The sequence below is a fragment of the Crinia signifera genome, chromosome 7 (assembly GCF_055691185.1).
Source record: "Crinia signifera chromosome 7, ASM5569118v1, whole genome shotgun sequence".
Taxonomy (NCBI): Eukaryota; Metazoa; Chordata; class Amphibia; order Anura; family Myobatrachidae; genus Crinia; species Crinia signifera.
Genome location: NC_139223.1, coordinates 126,671,700 through 126,685,202, shown reverse-complemented (window position 1 = coordinate 126,685,202; position 13,503 = coordinate 126,671,700). Strand labels below are relative to the sequence as shown.

Genomic DNA, 13,503 nt, shown 5'->3' with positions numbered 1-13,503 from the left:
TTCTTATTAGTTGTGCATGGAATAGACTGGAAGGGGTGTGGTATAGGGTTCCAACAGTCAGGATCCCGACAGTCATTATCGCAACGTCAGTATCCTGACTGGCCGGACTCAGACAGCATGGTGAGCACAACGAAGCCGCTTGCAGGCTCGCCACGCTGCGGGCACGGTGGCTCGCTGCGCTTGCCACCTATTCTATTTTCCCTCTATGGGTGTCGTGGACCCCCACGAGGGAGAATAGCCGGTGGCCGTCGGGAACCCGTCTGTCGGTGTTTTAACAGTCGGGATCCCAATGTCGGGTAAATGACTGTCGGGATCCCGATTGTCGGTACCCCGTCCGACACACACTGGAAGAGACTGCGTTTATCTTACACTGATGTGGATGTTTTTTGAATGTTGTCTTGCAGGTCTGCATGTACACAGTGTTACTGTACCACTGAACTGAAACCGGTGTATAAAGTTACTGATCTCACTAAAATGCCTGTTACATTTAGTTATTATTTAATAATACAAAACATTATTTAGCTAACATGGAGAACCATTCCTCATTGGTATAAGAAAGGATGGCTCTATTTTAATGGTTATCAAACTCTGTCATCAAGACCCAAACCAGCTTACAGGTGAAGTTAATTACACTGGCCAACAAATAAAAAAATACAAAAATTGGAATCATAAAATTTAAGGTGCGGAAAAAGAAAATAAGGTACTTGTTTCCTAGCACAGCGCAACCGATTTTAATTGTATGAAATCGGGTCGCAAAAATCGTGGTCGCATGCGATGTGATCGACCCGATTTTTACATTGGAACCAATGTTAAATGCCCCCCAGACCCCATTTTTCATTGTATGCCTCCCCCATTGTTAACGCCATGATTAAAGTCAACCCGAAGCGTGGCAATCGCAGCGAGCCCGCGAGGGGCGGCGGTGGTACGCATCCTCTGACCTTTTCATACCCCCACTATCCACGTCGGCGTGGAGTTGATTTTATATAGTATGGCGAGTGGACGTGCATTACTTCAGATGTATTACGTGTCCCCTCGCGGGGCTCACCACGCTATATAAAATCAACTCCACACCGACGTGGATAGTGGGTGTATGAAAAGGTCGGAGGACGCGTACTGCTGCGCTCGCCACGCTTTGAGTTGACGATTGTGGCGTTGCATTAACAATGGGGGGGGGGGGGGGGGGCATTTGACATAATTAACCATCAGGGTGGGTTTACAATTAAAAATCGGGTCTGGGGGGCATTTAACATTGGGTCCAATGTAAAATCAGGTCTCGGGGACCATTTTTGCATTGGGTCCAATGTAAAAATCGGGTCGGTCGCATCGCATGCCATTTTAATGGCATGCAATGCGACCGGTTCTCAAAGTGCGTTAAGAACGTCTTTAAAGCCCGAAAATCGGGTCGGTCAGGTCCTATCGCATACCTTAACTTAAGGTATGCGATGGGAGCCAAGCTAGGAAACAAGTACCGAAAATAATGAGATTTAAAGAGTTGTTACCGTTTTCCAAAACAAATGGCATACATACATACATACACAAAATCAACAATAATACAATTCATTGCTTTTAATGCTGCTTTTGTTGTGCAAGTCACTTATACACTAATTCCGGGGCATCTCTGACAAGTGTTCAACTATTGTTTTCATGCCCCTGGTTTAGCTCTTCCCCTTCTCCTCCATTTCTGTTGTATCAGACTCTTGTTACGCGCCACCTTCTTATTGATTACTATCTCACAGCTGCTGGACTTACAAGAACCCCTGTTGGATGGGGGAGAAGAGAATGTGGACAACAGTTTGTAAGTTGGCGCCCTTTTTTAAACCTTTAGTGATTGTTCTATAATAGCCTTTAGTTAATTCCAAAGTAAATCAAAGTAAATTTATAAACATTTATTAAAAAGTCTCTTATTCCACTCAGTAGTAGTGGTTTTCCAGACCATAAAAAACTTCAATAGTATATTTCAGATCCAACGCGTTTCGTCCCACCAAGGACTTCATCAGGGGTTTGCTACAAACATAAGAATATAAACTTTAAAAACACATAATGACAATACATACATTTTTCATTATAACATGGGTCTTCAAACTGTGGCCCTCCAGATGTTGTGAAACTACAAATCTCAGCATGCCTTGCCACAGTTTTAACACTCCCTTAAAGCAAAACTGTGGCCAGGCATGCTGGGGATTTGTAGTTTCACAACATCTGGAGGGCCACAGTTTGAAGACCCATGCAGTATAACAATAACAAAACAATCCAAGGACTTCACTTTTATGATTACAATTTGATTGGCTTAGTCATCTGAGTAAATCAACTTTTCAATTGTCAAGTACACGGAAGAACAGGTGAAGGAAAATAACAAATTCCTACGGAGGTTGATGGAGGATTGTTTAAATAATTCAGGTAACATACCAAATAACTTTGAAACAATTTCCACGAATCTTTCAAACAGGATGAATCTCGCGTGGCGAGCGTACCGTCCTCCAACCTTTTCATACCCCCATTATCCACGTCGGCGTGGAGTTGATTTTATATAGTGTGGCGAGCCACCGAGCCCGAAGCGTGGCGAGTAGGGAAGCCAATCCCGGGGCATTTTTTCAATCCCGAATCCCGGGATTGAAAAATGCTCAATCCCGGGATTTCCGGAATCCCGGGATTGGCTTTCCTAATAAAAAGACACCCTAGCTGCCCCACATTTACCTTTATTTGAGGGTGCAGCAGGGTTGCCAGGAGCCCGGTTGCTGGGTGGGGGGGACGGGTTGTCCATGGTGCGGGCTGGCATGCTGTCTGGCTTCGCGCTGGCTGGGCGGGCGGGTAGGCTTGCTGGCTGGGCGGTCGAGTGGGCTTGCTGGGCGGGTTCATAGCTGGCTGGGCGGGTGGGCTTGCTGGCTGGGCGGGCGAGTGGGCTTGCTGGGCGGGTTCATGGCTGGGTGGGCTTGCTGGCTGGGTGGCGCGGCATCACATTGCCGGGCGCGACCTCTGCCTGCGCAGCGTGACCTCTGATCTCGTCACGCTGCGCAGTGCTGCCGGGAGAAGTCGGGCAGCGTCTGAGCGATGCTCAGACGCTACCCGGCATTAGACTGCGCGCATGCGCAATCTAATCCCGACATCCCGGGATTGGAAACTCCAATCCCGGGATTGAATTCCCGGCGTTTTGGGGGCCAAATCCCTGGATCCTGCCGATCTCGATCCCGGGATTGGCCACCCTAGTGGCGAGCCCTGCGAGGAGACGCGTAATACTTGTGAAGTTATGCGCGTGCGCTCGCCACGCTTCAGGCTCGGTGGCTCGCCACACTATATAATGTCAAATTCACGCCGACGTGGATAGTGGGGGTATGAAAAGGTCGGAGGACCCGTACCGCCACCCCTCGCAGGGTCGCTGCGCTCGCCACGCTTTGGGTTGGTGTTGATAGTGGGGTGGCGTTAACAATGGGGGGGGGGCATTTCACATACTTATTACCCATCAGGGTGGGGATACAATTAAAAATCGGGTCTGGCTGGGCATTAAACATTGAAATCGCATCGCATGCCATTATAATGGCATGCGATGCGTCGCGATATTAACATTGTACACTCTGCCCGGGAAAAGCCTCAAATCGGTCCCATCGCATACCTTAATTAGTGGTATGCAATGCGATGGGTGCCGTGATAATACACAAGTACCCAAATTTGTACTGTGATCAGATCTGAATAAGGGCCATAGGGCCGGTATATCGCACGCACCCAGCATATGCACATGCGTAGAAATAAGCGACGTTATGTGACCTATTTAAATTGTATTGCTTTTCTCAGTTATTGGTTGAACAATGCAGGGCGCCAGTAAATCACCCTCTCCCTCCGGGTGTGGTATGAATCACCGACAGTTGAGTGATTTATGTATACGAATATTTTTTTTCCGCTTTTCAGTCCTATGCATGCTGAATTAGGCCCATGATGCCTCAATGACTGCTTATTTATTTGTCACCCCTAAGCAATAAAAGCCTTAAGCTTAAAGCGATGCATAAGTCCCATATAAAACACAATTTTTCAAGATCCCCTAATTCCCCAAAACACGCCAATTATTTTCCTTTCACAATGACCCCTTGTGTATGCATATTGTACACCCTAGACCAGGCATTCCCAACCACAGTCCTCAAGGCACACCAACAGTGCAGGTTTAAGCAGGGGCGAATTTAGAGGTCAGTCCGCCCCTAGGCACAACATTTTTTGTGCCCCCCCCCCCCCCTATTTTAATGTAATCATATATGTATAAACATTGTTATTTATATATTTCATTAAAATTTAACTGTAGCCCACCTTAATATTTTTTTAAGCACTCTGGACTGCTCACTGTATGGAGGATCCGGAGGCACTTATTAGTACAGTGATTAGCAGCACAGTGTCTCCATCAGTCTCTCTCACACTGTGACTGACTGAGCGCAGGGAGAATCTGCGCGCTGCTCAGCTCAGCTGCTAGATAGACAGCAGCCAATAGACTGTGTGTGTGTAGAGTAGCCAATGAGCGGGCGTCGGCAGCAGTGAGCCTGAGCCATTTCCGGATGCGCAGGCGGACCGTCGGACCCAGCCTCTAAGCGGTGATGTAATGTGCATGGCAGAGTGGGTGGGCAGTGGCGGGTGACGAGTGGCGCTGCCGCCTACATATGATTATTCATGTCTGCAGTGGCGGCGCTCGTCACTGCTCACCCGCTGTCCAATGCTGCTATTTAACAGAATGTCAGCATGCCTGCCACCCTTAATTGGTGCCGCCCTGAGGCCGATGCCTCATGGGCCTAGGCACAAATCCGGCCCTGGGTTTAAGTGATATCCAGGCTTCAGCACAGATGGTTTAATCAGAATCACTCAGGTACTAATTAAGTCACCTGTGCTCATGCCTGGATATCACTAAAATCTGCACTGTTGGTGTGCCTTGGGAATGCCTGCCCTAGAGGCTGCACACAGCCATCCTTCGCTCATATCCCAGCCTCAGCACCAGCCAGAACGTGTCATCCACGTGGCCAGGAGTTAGGACCGCAGCACACACACACACACACACACACACACACACACACACACACACACACACACACACGGCGCCTGACGCGTCCCCAGCATTCTCTGCCACATTATTAACACACGGTATGTTAGATGCACCAACATGGCAGCTTCCTGACTGTGTCTGTGTCTCGACTCTCTGGTTTAGACGCGAGCCTCCCTCCCCTGGCCCTGTCTCGCCCGTGGCACCGCCCATTGCTTGGTGTAGCAAGATGGCTCCCGACCTGTCCTGTGCCGCATAGTCGCAAACCACACCCCACAGAGGCCAGCGTTTGGCGGGGATTGGCTGGCGGGGAGGGATCAGGAAGCGCTGTAACGCACAGCTTTCCTAAATTGCGTGGTTGCTAGGAGAAAGAGGCCGCCAAGCCCGGGAGCGGCGGGTGGAGGCTGGAGCAGACACGGGGAGGGGGAGACATTGCCGCCATCGAACCACGCTGTCCGGGGTGAGTACTAGACTCCATGAGGATGTTCCGTACGGGGCCGTGACTCGAGCACATGTGTCTGTCTCCCGCCTGAGGAGAAGGATGGGAGGTGTAAACACATCTGGCGTGTGCGGGTTACTGCTGTTTCTTGGAGTAAGATGGTCTCCTGGGCCACTGTATGCGGTTTCCTACCCTCATATGGCATTAAACCCACACCTCCTGATCCACAGTTTGGACTGTGACATTTCCTGATTGGAGTGGGACGCCACAGCAGCGGGGGGGCCTGGTGTGGGTGATGCTTTGTCACTGGCTACGACTCTATACGAAGTGTATAGAGTCGTAGCCAGTGATAACTGTTATAACTGTTTTTGACAGGTTGTTGCTGACAATAAATACAGTATTTAGACTTTCAGACACTAGTACAGAAAGTGTGGGGAAGATGGGAGTATTAATGGTGCTGCTGGGTCCTGTAGTTTGGTTCAGTGTGGCTCTCTTGCTGGCATGGAAGTATAGTATTACAGGTTGAGTATCCCTTATCCAAAATGCTCGGGAGCAGAAGAATTTTGGATTATGGATTCTGTATTTCAGAATATTTTCATATTTCATTGAGGTATCTTGCATTTATGTTGTATAAACACATGAAATACACACAAATATATTTTATTTGTGCATAAAACAAGGTTTCAGTACACAAACTTTGTTTCATCTGAGATACTGAATTTAAATGCCAAGCAATCATTGTCTTGCACATATTTAGTGCCAGTTACATATCATGCCCTCAGTAGTGCTGTAACACACCGACAGTCGGGATTCCGACAGTTAATAGCCCGACGTCGGAACCCCGACTGCATAGGTGGAGCGCAATGAAGCCCTTGCGGGCTCGCTGCGCTCTCCACCTATGTTGTTCTCCTTTTTCCGACGTCGGGGTAAGGACTGTCAGAATCCCGACTGTCGGTAAGTCATCAACAATCACAATTTCATGTGATTCATTACCACAATCGCATGAAAAGAGCCCAAACTGCATGTAAATTGACTAATGTATGGCCAATCCACACGATTTCGATGGATCATGTGCACATTGTGAGGAATGTCATTATGATGTGCAGTCCCATGGGTTGAGAGGTGGGCCCTCAGATCATGCGTGCTGTATGTATGGTCTGTCAGCGTTCATTGCGATTGTAAGCAAAATGATTGCACTTACGACCTGCATACGATTGTTCAGGTGTAGGGCCACCTTAAGTTTTTTTTCTGTTACAAAATTACAGTAATGCTCTTATTTCATCTCGCTTAACAATGTTGCTCTTGGTTTTTGGATTGTCACATGGGACTACAGGTTGAACACTGATATTTCCGGAACCTATTTTAATCCGGACACATCAGGTACCAGAGAAAATAGGATTTGGTGGGATAAGAGCCAGCAGGAAGGCTCAGTAAGGTGGCGAAAGGGGAGAGATTTGCACAGCTGCGGAAGTTTATGCTGCGGACGGGAATCAGCAACAGGTGGCGATCAGCGGCTTTGGTGGCTGTGCAAAGGATACCAAGGGTGACTAGGAAGGTGAATTCTCTCTTGCCTTGAAAAAGACCACGGATGTGGTCGAAACACGTCGGCACCTTTTAAAGACCTTGTGGAACCACTTCAACCCAGAAGCGGCGGATGGAAAGTGCTGCCCGGGACTGACTGCAGAGGTCCAGGATAGGCGAATTGCCGCAATTTTCAGATGCCTTTCTGAAGTCCATCTTTAGTTCTCCACAACTCCTGGTAATTATGGATTCTCTCCCTTGTCTGTTGTTTGGGGTGGACCACTTTCTACTTGTTGTGCTTATTGGAGAACTTACTACAGGTTGAGTATCCTGTATCCGTGCATCCATTATCCGAATTATTACAAAAACCGTGGTTTTTACCCCCCTAACCCTGTTTTCATACTTACCAAGTCCCAGGGCGTCCACAGCAGGCCGCCAGCATCTTCTCCAGGGCCTCCAGCGGTCCCAGGAATGCATTGCGCGAGTGTGCGAGCACGCCGGTAACGTCACCGGTGCATGCGCACACCCACGCAATGCATACCTGGGACCGCTGGAGACCCAGAGAAGATGCCGGAGGCCTGCTGTAGACGCCAAGGGACCACCGGACACCATCGGGGGACAGGTAAGTAAGCCTAAAAAAAAAATATTCTAAAAACCGATAAATTCCCCTATCCGGAATGCTCGTGGTCCTGAGCATTTCGGATAGGGGATACTCAACCTGTACAAATAAGATCTCAAAGCCATGTGGTAATTGTGTTTTACCTTTTTATTGCACCTGAAAGGATTTCCTTCCTTTTTTTTATATACTGTATTAAAACTTGATTACGCTATGGATGTTTTTATATTCTCTTTTTGCGTGATACATATTGACTAAATTTGGAACAAGGATTGACATACTTCATTGCAAAGTGGAATAAGATGAGCTTCTTTTATATTTGTGTATGCACATGTGGAAGGGTTAAAGCGCTCAAGTGTTGGGGTTTTTATTCTTTTTCCTATTGTACTTATCATGGAGGGATTGTGGAAAAACCTCCTTAATTTCCCCTAAACACATCTGCTGCCTACCCGTAAGTGCACTCTGTGGGTCCAAACCCATTTTGTATTACCAATATTCCTGTATTCCTACATATGCAGTCACACTCTGGCCACTTAGTACAAGCTGTCTAATTTCTAATACTTTATCTATCTCTATTAATGGGTTTGTGACATACACATTTGTCATAAGCTCAGGTTGTCTAGACCATAAATCTTGCCCAAAGTATGCAATCCATTTTTAGGCCAGGGTTCATTCAGTACAGTGCACAGTTTATGCTTCTGAGTGCTGAAAGTGGTCTGGAACAACCTTGATACAGATTGATGGAGCAGATGTTTAATTTGTTGTGTGCGAATGTGTTGCCTGTTCATAAATGAAGAGCATTATACCTGGTGAACATTTCAAAAAAATCTGGATAATAATTCAGAGACCCCCACTGTCTAGTTTAGGGTTGAGGAGTGTATAAAATGCACACTGTATCTATATCTAATACAATCTAAATGAAGCAGTAGATCCCCTTCAGACGTGTTCTGAAATTAGGAGAAGCTTAAAAAAATTCTGTAACCCTATTCCAACAAGTAGGCAAAGTGCATTTTAACAAGTCTGTTACTTGTGAAGTTTGTATACTGCATATATTAAATGCATTAGTTATGTGCATAATAACTTTGAACATTGTGCTCTGTACATATGAAGCAGCCTTGTCTTTTTCAAGAAGCTCGTTGACTGAAAGTGCTGTTCTTCTGTTGAATTTACCCAGTATCCATGGTGTGTATTCTCAGTCATAATCCCCAACTTTTGTTACTGTTCGGGTTTTTTTTTTTTTATAATCCTTTTACATTGCTAGATGGGGTTTAAGTGCTCCTTCTGTTCTCATTGTTGCTATTCTAAAGCTGGCCATACACTACTGCTATCTCTCACCGCTGGGAGGGAGGTCGGACTTGCAAGCTGTTCCGACCTCCGACTCCAGTCCAATGTGCACTGGACTGCACATCGGACCTGAGGGACATCACACTCACTCGGTTTGGGCCGATTTCTAGATCTGTTCTGTTGGGAACTAGTGATATCGGCCCAAATTGCAGTAGGGGGCCTTAAGGCTTTTCGGTGCCATTGACTTTATCTTTTTGGTCTTCCCACCTCCATTAACCATTCTTTCAGGTCATTGAGTTATGGTTATTACAGTTCGTTAAATTCTTCATCCAAATCCATCCAGTGTAAGGCCCAGAACAGGCTACCCACATCAAAATTTTGCCGAGTGTTTACCAACGGGCAGTCTAACCTTAACCCAATAAATGAATTGGCATTTATGCATCATATTGATGAAGTCTGTATACACTTCCCCTATATTCTCTAGTCACATGATCATATGAGTGAATCTGGATTCAGTATTGAATCCCGGCGGTCGGGATCCCGACGCCGGAATCCTGACAGCCGAAATGCCGACAAGGGGGGGACGTGGATCGCCCCCCCCCCCCCCTTGCGGGCTTGCTGCGCTCGCCACGCAGCGGCCCGGTGCCTCGCTACGCTCGGCACACTAATTTATTCTCCCTCCAGGGGTGTCGTGGACACCCCAGGAGGGAGAAAGTGTCGGGATTCTGAACGCCAGGATCCCGACCGCCGGGATTGTAACTGCATCCCGTGAATCTGTCCAGATCAGTACTGTAAAATAGAAGCCCACACTCCCAAGCAGTATGAATTTAGAGTGTTCGTGCCTGGGGTTATTGTGTCTTACTTGTGTGGCCATTGGAGCTGGATGTGTGCCGTAAGTGGGAAAACTGTTCTGAATGGCTGCGAGTATCCTGGTCTCCCTTAAGCCGTATAGATAGCAAATACTGGCTTGCTTTTAAGATCCTGAAAAGGTGTCCAAGGGATATACATCTGACTCCTACACAGATCTTTATCAAAGAGTACAAACATTCCAAACGTAAGTATGCTGGGAAGAGGTTATATTTAAGCAGTATAGGGGAGGTTAGGTTTCAGCACCAATGGGGTATGGTTAGGGTAAGGCTGTGGGAAGCATGTTTATTGTAGGGGGTGCCGGGTTCATGCACTGGGTGAATACTATTATGCACAAGCACATAATATTACATTCATTATAGTGTACCATTAAATATGCAAAAGAAAAAAGTTTGGTACCGTGTTAGCCAGTTGATAAGAAAAGTTTTATTGTTCCTTGAACTTCGGATTATAATATTTTTCAGGTTTGCAGGTTGTCGGTAACATAGTAGTGGAGGGTCTCACTGAGGAACAATAAAACTTTTCTTATTAAATATGCATCTACATTAACACTGCAGCACTGTATATTCTATATGCAGAGTATAAGTACTGTTCCTGCCACTGTCATTTTGAAACTTGCAGAAAGTTTCCCATTGAGACACTTGCATCAATGTACAGTGATGGGTGGAATGGGGAGGGATATTGAGGCCCTCAATAAACTGAATAGACCTTTATGGTAACAGAACTGTATTGCCTTGTTCAGTTGTCTAGTGACTGGGTCACATTGTGTGTTGTAACATGATACAGGTATTTGCGTGTTCCTTCAGCCTGATATCAAGTGTAAATATTGCTAAGCAAATGATCAGTTCACTGTCCCTAAAGCAGCTGATATCGATTTATGCACAAAGCCTATTTTCCAAGTGAACAGAATATAGGAAGAAGTTTCTTTATTTGAACAAAGATAACATGGACTGCCTGGAAACCAATAACAGAAAAACAATGGGACTGTGTATGAAATGCCACATCGGTTAATGTTGACTACCCAGCCCTTATAGCTCCTTCACACAAATGTGTGTGTGTGTCTCAATATCTCTATCATCTATATGTTTCTAATGACTACATTATTATATAAAATGTGTGCAGAAAAAAACTAGAGTGAACACTAGTACAGGTATTATATAAAATCAGATTTTCTCATAACTGGAAAGCAGTAGTACCCCTGGAGATGACCAGCATGTGGTTTATCGGAAGGTTATTGCTTGGGGTGCAGTCAAAATACCGCCATATAGAACGTGCAGGTGAAACTGTCAACATGACTGTCGACAAGTCGCAAGGTCGACATGTATTTTTTTTTTTTTTTCATTTTTTTTTTTTTTTTTTTTACCCGAATGTCGACATGTTCACAGTTGGAGGTGAACCGCAGCCCCTTGCATCGCTTTCTTAACTCGCCATGCTTTGGGCACACTATTTTATTTTCCCACCATGCCCTAGTGGATGGTAGGGCATGAAATACCACCTGTCGGGTCAAAAAAACAGTGAAAAAACCCATGTCGACCTGTCGACCCAAAGTCATGTTGACAGTTTCACCTGTACATTCTATATGTCGGTATTTTGACTGCACCCCAAGCAATAACCTTCAGATAAACCATATGCTTGTCATCTCCATGGGTACTACTGCTTTCCAGTTATAAGAAAATCTGATTTTATATAATACTGTACTAGTGTTCACTCTAGCTTTTTGGTCAGGTGGGTGGGCCGTAGGTGCCGTGATGCCATCACTACAGGGGCGAAGGTGCTGGGGAAGCGCCGGGCACCGCTGTCTAAGGCGGCGCTGGACTTCCCCGTGCAAGCAGACGGGGCAAGCACAGGCTGTTTTAGCGGAGCGCTGCGCCCTGCCCGTTTTTTATGGGCAAAATGCGCCCTGCCCTGCTAAAACAGCCTAGCGGGAACACTACTGTACTTTATCTGTAAAACAAACCCCATAGCATAATATTTATACAAGATGGTAATATGTACTATAATAATGTATCCCAATTAATGAACAAAGCTCACCCACAGCCAGATTGTATTCCTCTACAGTCAGCAGGCCTGCCAGTCCTCCGCCCGGTGGGGCATGCGCTGTTGTGCTTCCAGTTTTGCACAACAGTATACGCTGCTGGGTGCAGGCTAGGCTGCCTTCAGCAATTTTAGGGCACAGGACTGCCCTCAATTCATAATACTGCACACACACAAATATGGAGTGCATTCTATGGATGGACATGTTACCAGTGGAGTACCCCAGGGATCTGTACTTGGACCAGTGCTCTTTAATATCTTTGTTAGTGACACTGCAAATGGTATTGAAGGGAAAGTATGCCTTTTTGCAGATGACACAAAGATATGCAACAGAGTAGACACACCAGGAGGGGTAAATCAAATGACTGATTATCTAGGTAAACTTGAGAATTGCTAGATCCTCACAGACGTAAACATCAGTTAGAATACATTACCTAAACCATCTTTGGAACCAATGTTAGACTACTTCCAATAAATTTTTGTAGTCCTTGATTTGGTGGTGCGCCCTACACATTCAGTTATTGTGACTGAATACAAATGGGGTTTGTTTGCAAAGATGCAAACGGAAAGACAAATGTGCCTTTTTGGGCGCACTCTTTTGTATATTAGTTGCTTGATATGATTATTAATTTAAAACATAACTTTTGACTCTTCATATAAAAGAAAGGGAGCATTATCGATGCTGTTTGGATTGGTAATCACTCACATATCTTGATTGTTTTAGCATTTCATGTTCAATAAATTTGGCCAGGTGGCCCCACACTTATTTGGTCTGTCTATTGATACTCTATATCACTCAATACATTTTTGCTATCTTTAGCATCAAAAGATTGTTGTCTATTGGTCATACAAATTCACCCGCGTGTACATGTGCTACCACAACCGGTGGCTCCTATGTATCTGCTGTTTGAGCACCACACCTGTGATACCATGCCAGTTCTTTACCAGGAGTCTCCTCTCTGGTTATTAGGCTGGCCCAACATTGGTGCTGCTGGAATCTAGCCCGAGTTGGGCTAAAGGTAACTGTTCGGAAGTGGTGTCAAATGAGAGTACCCGGTTGGTTGTATATGGGAGCTAAGGTACACATCACTTCTGCTTTCCAGCCCAGTGCAGTATGTCTCCCTGGTGCTTTTCAGTATTGCAGGGATATCATTAATGACTGGGTGGATGAGAGAGTGTTGGATGAGAGAGTGTTGGATGGTGTATCACAGCTGTAGTGTCAGATCGCCAGTAATTGGACTTCTGCTTTCAAGGATCTGCCGTTAGGCATCGAATCCTTGATGAGAGTCTTGTGTTATCTGGTTTTTGTTCTGAAAAGAAATATAGATTCAAGGCAAGTTAGAAACCGAGAAAAAAGGAGCTGATGGTTAAACTCTTATGTGATTAAACATGTGGCGTGAATCACATCTATCATGCAGGTTTAGGGGAAAGCTCCCTCCACTGTAGAAGATATTACATTGAGGTGGTGATATCTGACAGATTGTACAGTGTGTTATCTGTGGGGAAGATTGTTAGCTATTTTCAGTTTGTCAGACCACAAGTGATACCACAATGCCTGGTTCTGTCTTAAACCAATCTTTATTCTGAAAGCTGCCTACACACCATCAACATATGTCTGCACATAACCTCATATATCAGGGAACCGATTTTGCTAGCACTCTAATAATCAGACAAATTTCACTGAGCTGTTTGCAAACTATAATCTGGTCATCGACATAGATGCACAATTTATAC

The 13,503-nt window shown here is 45.7% G+C and overlaps 1 protein-coding gene across 4 annotated transcripts in view; it reads left to right on the top strand.

Moving 5' to 3' along the window:
• The first annotated feature begins 5,279 nt into the window (after positions 1-5,279).
• The window catches only part of TTLL4 (tubulin tyrosine ligase like 4), a 55,731-nt gene continuing 47,507 nt past the window's right edge, over positions 5,280-13,503 (top strand). For 2 of the 4 annotated variants that reach the window (XM_083153745.1, XM_083153746.1), the window contains exon 1: positions 5,280-5,468. The gene's annotated coding sequence lies outside the window, so the exon portion shown is untranslated. Of the gene's footprint in view, positions 5,469-6,798; positions 7,207-13,503 lie in introns of those variants that run through there. The other 2 variants (XM_083153743.1, XM_083153744.1) reach the window with 2 other exon arrangements.